Genomic DNA, 6,114 nt, shown 5'->3' on the forward strand with positions numbered 1-6,114 from the left:
AGGCATTCAAAACACGACTGGGGAAGAGCTGCCTCCTCAAAGTAGAGTCAGTCTTAATGACGTGGATGCAATAAAGTTTTCAGGACCTTTGTTTGCTGATGTGGCATGAATCAAAGTGTGAAGAAACACTTAATAATCAGAACACAGAATGTATGAAGTATGAATCTAGGAAAATTAGAAGTTCTCAAAAATGAAATGGAACACTTGAGGATGGATATCCTAGGCATTAAAAAAAATTAGTAAGCTGAAATGAACTGATATTCGCCATTTTGAATCAGACAATAAAATGGTCTACCATGCCCCAAAAATGACAAATTGAACAGAAAAGGCATGGCATTCCTTGTCAAAAAGAACATTTCAAGATCTATCCTGAAGTACAATGCTGTCAGTGACAGGATAATATTCATGCACCTACGAGGAAGACCAGTTAATATGACTATTATTCAAATTTATGCACCAACCACTGAGGTCAAAGACGAAGGAATTGAAGATTTTTACCAACTTCTTCAGTCTGAAATTGATCAAACATGCAATCAGGATGCATTGATAATTACTTGTGATTGGAATGAGAAAGTTGGAAACAAAGAAGGATCGGTTGTTGGAAAGTATGGCCTTGGTGACAGAAATGACATTGGAGATCGCATGATAGACTTTTGCAAGACCAATGACTTATTCACTGCAGATATCTTTTTTCAACAACATAAACAGTGACTATATACGTGGACCTTGCTAGATGAAATACACAGGAATCAAATCGACTACATCCGTCGAAAGAGAAGATGGAGAAACTCAATATCATCAGCCTGAAAAAGGCCAGGGGCCAACTGTGGAACAGACCATCAATTGCTCATATGCAAGTTCAAGTTGAAGCTGAAGAAAATTAAAACAAGTCCACTAGAGCCAAAGTAGACCTTGAGTAGATCCCACCTGAATTTAGAGACCACCTCAAGAGTAGATTAGACTCACTGAACACTAACGACCGAAGACCAGATGAGTTGTGGATGACATCAAGGACATCACACATGAAGAAAGTAAAAGGTCGTTAAAAAGACAGGAAAGAAAGAAAAGACCAAAATGGATGTCAGAAGAGACTCTGAAACTTGCTCTTGAATGTAGAGTAGCTAAAATGAACGGAAGAAATGATGAAGTAGAAGAGCTGACAGAAGATTTCAAAAGGTGGCTCGAGAGGACAAAATAAAGTATTATAATGAAATGTACAAAGACCTGGAGTTAGAAAACCAAAAGGGAAGAACACATTCGGCATTTCTCAAGTTGAAAGAACTGAAGAAAAAATTCAAGCCTTGAGTTGCAATATTGGATTCTATGGGTAAAATATTGAATGACGCAGGAAGCACCAAAAGAAGATGGAAGGAATACACAGAGTCACTGTACCAAAAAGATTTGGTCGGCATTCAACCGTTTCAGGAAGTAGCATATGATCAAGAACCGATGGTATTGAAGAAAGAAGTTCAAGCTGCACTGAAGGCATTGACAAATAACAAGGCTCCAGGTATTGACAGAATGCCAGTTGAGATGTTTCAACAAATGGATGCAACACTGGAAGCATCACGTGTTTATGTCGAGAAATTTGGAAGACAGGTCCATATTTGCAATCATTCCAAAGAAATGTGATCCAACAGAATGTGTAATTTACCGAACAATATATACACAAGTAAAACTTTGCTGAGGGTAATTCAAAAATGATTACAGCAGTACATTGACAGGGAACTGCCAGAAATTTAAGCCGGATTCAGAAGAGGATGTGGAACCAGGGATGTCATTGCTGATGTCAGGTGGATCCTGGCTGAAAGCAGAGAATACCAGAAAGATGTTTACCTGTGTTTTATTGACTATACAAAGGCATTCGACTGTGTGGATCATAACAAATTATGGATAACATTGTGAAGAATGGGAATTCCAGAACACTTAATTGTGCTCATGAGGAACCTGTGCATAGACCAATAAGGAGTCTCGAACAGAACAAGGGAATACTGTGTGGTTTAAAGTCAGGAAAAGTGTGCGTCAGGGTTGTATCCTTTCACAATACTTATTCAATCCGCATTAAAAAAAAAATCCAAACCCATTGCCGCCGAGTGGGTCGAGTGGATTCCGACTCATAGTGACCCTATAGGACAGGGTAGAACTGCCCCATAGAGTTTCCAAGGAGCACCTGGTGGATTCAAACTGCTGACCTTTAGGTTAGTAGACATAGCTCTTAATCACTATGCCACCAGGATGCTAAGCAAATAATCTGAGAAGCTGAAGTATATGAAGAAGAACGGGGCGTCAGGATTGGAGGAAGACTCATTAACAACCTTCGATATACAGATGACACAACCTTGCTTGCTGAAAGTGAAGAGGACTTGAAGTACTTACTGATGAAGATCAAAGACTACAGCTTTCAGTATGGATTACACCTCAGCATAAAGAAAACAAAAATCTTCACAACTGGACCAATAAACAACATCATGATAAACGGAGAAAAGATTGAAGTTGTCAAGGATTTCATTTTACTTGGATCCACAATCAATGCCCATGGAAGCAGCCATCAAGAAATCAAAGCATTGGAGAAAAGTGCTGCAAAAGACCTCTTTAAAGTGTTGAAAAGCAAAGATGTGACTTTGAGAACGAATGTGTGCCTGACCCAAGCCATGGTAATTTCAATTGCCTGTCATGCATTCGAAGCTGGACAATGAATAAGGAAGAGCAAAGAAGTGATGCCTTTGAATTATGGTGTCGGTGAAGAATATTGAATATATCATGGCCTGCCAGAGGAATGTACAAATCTATCTTGGAAGAAGTACAGCCAGAATGCTCCTTAGAAGCAAGGATGGCAAAACTTCATCTCACGTATTTTGGACATGTAGTCAGGAGGGATCAGTCCCCGGAGAAGGACATCATGCTTGGTAAAGTGGAGGGTCAGTGGAAAAAAAGGAAGACCCTCAACGAGATGGAATGACACAGTGGCTGCAACAAGGGTTCAAACGTAGCAATGATTGTGAGGGTGGTGCAGGACAGGGCAGTGTTTTGTTCTGTTGTATATAGGGTGGCTATGAGTCGGGACCGACTCAAGGGCACTTAATAACAACAAGAAATACTTCAAAGGAAAAGTAAACCACAGATCACTGGCTGTTTACTGGGCACTAAAGATTGAATCAGAAGGGCTGCATTCACAAAGCAGAGCTGCCGATGACTCCAAATGTGCGTATGTCCTTCCCTAGGGTTCAATCTCTCAATCTGTGAAACAAGAAAGCTTCTTCTAGTGTTTATCTTGCTAAATTCCAAGGCTATGAGGAGCAGCGGTGTCCCTGCTAGGCCTCAGATGAAAAGAGGCCTTAAATGTAGAGGATATGCTATTTATCCTTAGCCCAGACATAAATAGAGTATGAAAGATTGTGAGATTTCCTTAGGGGGGAGGGGAAAGAGGAGCGATTTATTTTAGAATTCCAGTTCGTTTACATTTTTGGTCTTCCTCAAATGAAAAGACGGAAGAATGCCCTAGAAACTTTCAAGAATAGAAAAATGCACTCCTTTCCCCATTTCTTTAGGCTAGTTACATCGATAAGTAGAGTTTATTTAGACGAACGCTTGCAGGGCCTCCGATTCAGAACCTGGTCTAGGATACACAGCAAGGTGGACAAAGAATAAAACTTTAGTTGGCACCAAGTGAATTCATCATGAATTTGTAACATAGTAATTACATTCTTATTGATTTATTTACTTCAAGTTAGCCACGCTAGAACCGACATTTTAGAAGTGAGCTGGTTTAGTCATTTTGGTAATCTAGTAATTTCACCCACCACCCATATTTCAGTCTGTCGTACTGTGGTGGCTTGCATGTTGCTATGACGCTGGAAGCCACTAGTATTTCAAATCCAAGCCCATGGTGGACAGGTTTCAGCGGAGCTTCCAGACTAAGACAAACTGTAAAGAAAAGCCTGGTGATCCACTTTCAAAAATTAGCCAATGAAACCCCTATAGATCACAACAGAATATTGTCCAGTATAGTGCGAGAAGATGATCCCTCTAGGTTGGAAGGCACTCAAAATACACAGTGGCTGCAACAATGGACTTGATCATACCAACAATCAGCAATGTCTCATTCTGTTACAACAATGTTGCCATGAGTTGGAGCCAACTCCATGGATGGCAACTAGCAACAATAAATTCACAACCCAGAGGCACTTTCAAAGACAGGCCTAGCAATCTGCTTCTGAAAGATCACAGCCTTGAGAACCCTATGGAGCAGTTCTAGTCTGCACACATGGTGTTGCCATGAGTCAGAATTGACTCAATGGCAACTAAGTCAATGGCAATGGAAAAATAGCCCTTCCCCTTTCAGATTTCTTTAAGTCACATTTGTGTGAATTCCCCTCGGGAGAATGCAAATTTGAGAGTGCAAAGAACTCACAGAGCTGACAGGAAATCCAGATTCCATTCCCTAAATTGAGAATGGTTTCGGTAAACATAGTGGATTCTAGAAAGCTCATATTCGAGTATTTGGGGAGGGTTCTTCTGATGCCAGTTCTCGGTTGGGCAAGTTTCCCTAATGTGGGTCTGCTATCTGGGGGGAAGCCCGGGGTCACTCCTTTCAACCAATTCTCCTTTTTTCTCCCTCAATTAATCCCAGGAAGAAAATGGAAATTGGGAACTGGAGAAACAGTAGGGCATTTTTTTTCAACAAGTCTGTCCTACATGTGTGCACTGAACAGTGCTCAAACACTTTCAGTGGCTCCCTGCTTCTTACCAAATGAAGTGTAGCTCTTTTATGTAAAACTTGAGCTCCTCGACAAACATGTCCCCAACTGTAAATTTTAGCTCTCTATATCCCCTGCCCTCATACAACCTCTTCTTTGGTCAAATTAAACAGTTAATGCTCAACGTGACAAGGCTTTCTTTCTGTCGTATCTTACAGTTTCCACTTACAGAACCTCCCCATCTCCTATTTTTGTTTATTGAAGCCATATCCATCTTTCAAGGTTCCCAGCTGGGGCATACTTTTCTGACCATAGATGCTACACCATGTCTCTTCTTGCCTCATATCATAGGCAAAAGACTGAGCTGTGGGAAAGGAGGATCCTGGTTTAATTACTACGTCTGTGGTTAGCCGCCTTTGAGTCAGTCCCGGACAACCCTGTACACAACAGAATCAGACCATGGTGATCTATCGGGTTTTCATGGGCTGATTTTTGAAAGTAGATCACCAAGCCTTTCCTCCTAATCTTAGCCTGGAAGCTCCAGTGAGACCTGTTCAGCATCACAGCAACTCACGAGCCTCCATCGGCAGTCAGTCAGACTGTCGCTGCACTTGAGGTGGGAGTCGGAACGGAGCTCCTGCGTGGAAGAGGGGAATTGTGCCACTGAACTATGACTGCCCTCTAATTAGTATGTCTAGCCCTCATTTTTAGCCCTCACATCATAGGGTCGCTACGAGTCTGATTCAACTCCAGGCAACGAGTCTGGGTTTTTGTTTGTTTGTTTTTTCTTTAGTCCTCACATATGCTCACATAACAACTTGCCCAGGTTGGAAAGTGAGTGAATTAATGAAGTAATTAGTTAATGTTCTTCACAACACCTCGGGTACATCAGCAAGTTTTTGGAGGTAGCATTGCCAAATTTAGCCAATAGAGACTGCCCCATTATATTTTAATTTCAGATAAAGAACAAATAATTTTTTAAATATAAGCATGTCCCATGAAATGTTTGCGACATACACTAAAATTATTCATTGTTGATCTGAAATTCAAATTTACCTGGCCTTCCTGTATTTTATTTCATCTGGCACCCCTACCTGGAGGGTAGGGGTTCCCCCAGGCGCCTGCCTCCCTACCAGCCGGTGCTCAGCATCTGTGCAATTGTTAGAGCGAAACCCAAACCAGACCCGCAGCTTCCCGTAGCGGGAGGGGGCAAGCGACCGGGGACGACACACACTCCGGTTGGAGACCGTCGCCTGAAATTGGCCAAAGGGTCCGCACTCAGAAGGCAGCCCCTCTCGGCAGGCTCCCCGGACCCCTGCACCCGGCCAACCCTCCATCTCGTGACCCTCCGTCTTGGGCAGGGGGGCGGGTCCGCGGGGGGGGGGGCTCCTCAGTCTCTGCCTACCATTGGTGAGGC

Source organism: Loxodonta africana, chromosome X (assembly GCF_030014295.1).
Source record: "Loxodonta africana isolate mLoxAfr1 chromosome X, mLoxAfr1.hap2, whole genome shotgun sequence".
Taxonomy (NCBI): domain Eukaryota; kingdom Metazoa; phylum Chordata; class Mammalia; order Proboscidea; family Elephantidae; genus Loxodonta; species Loxodonta africana.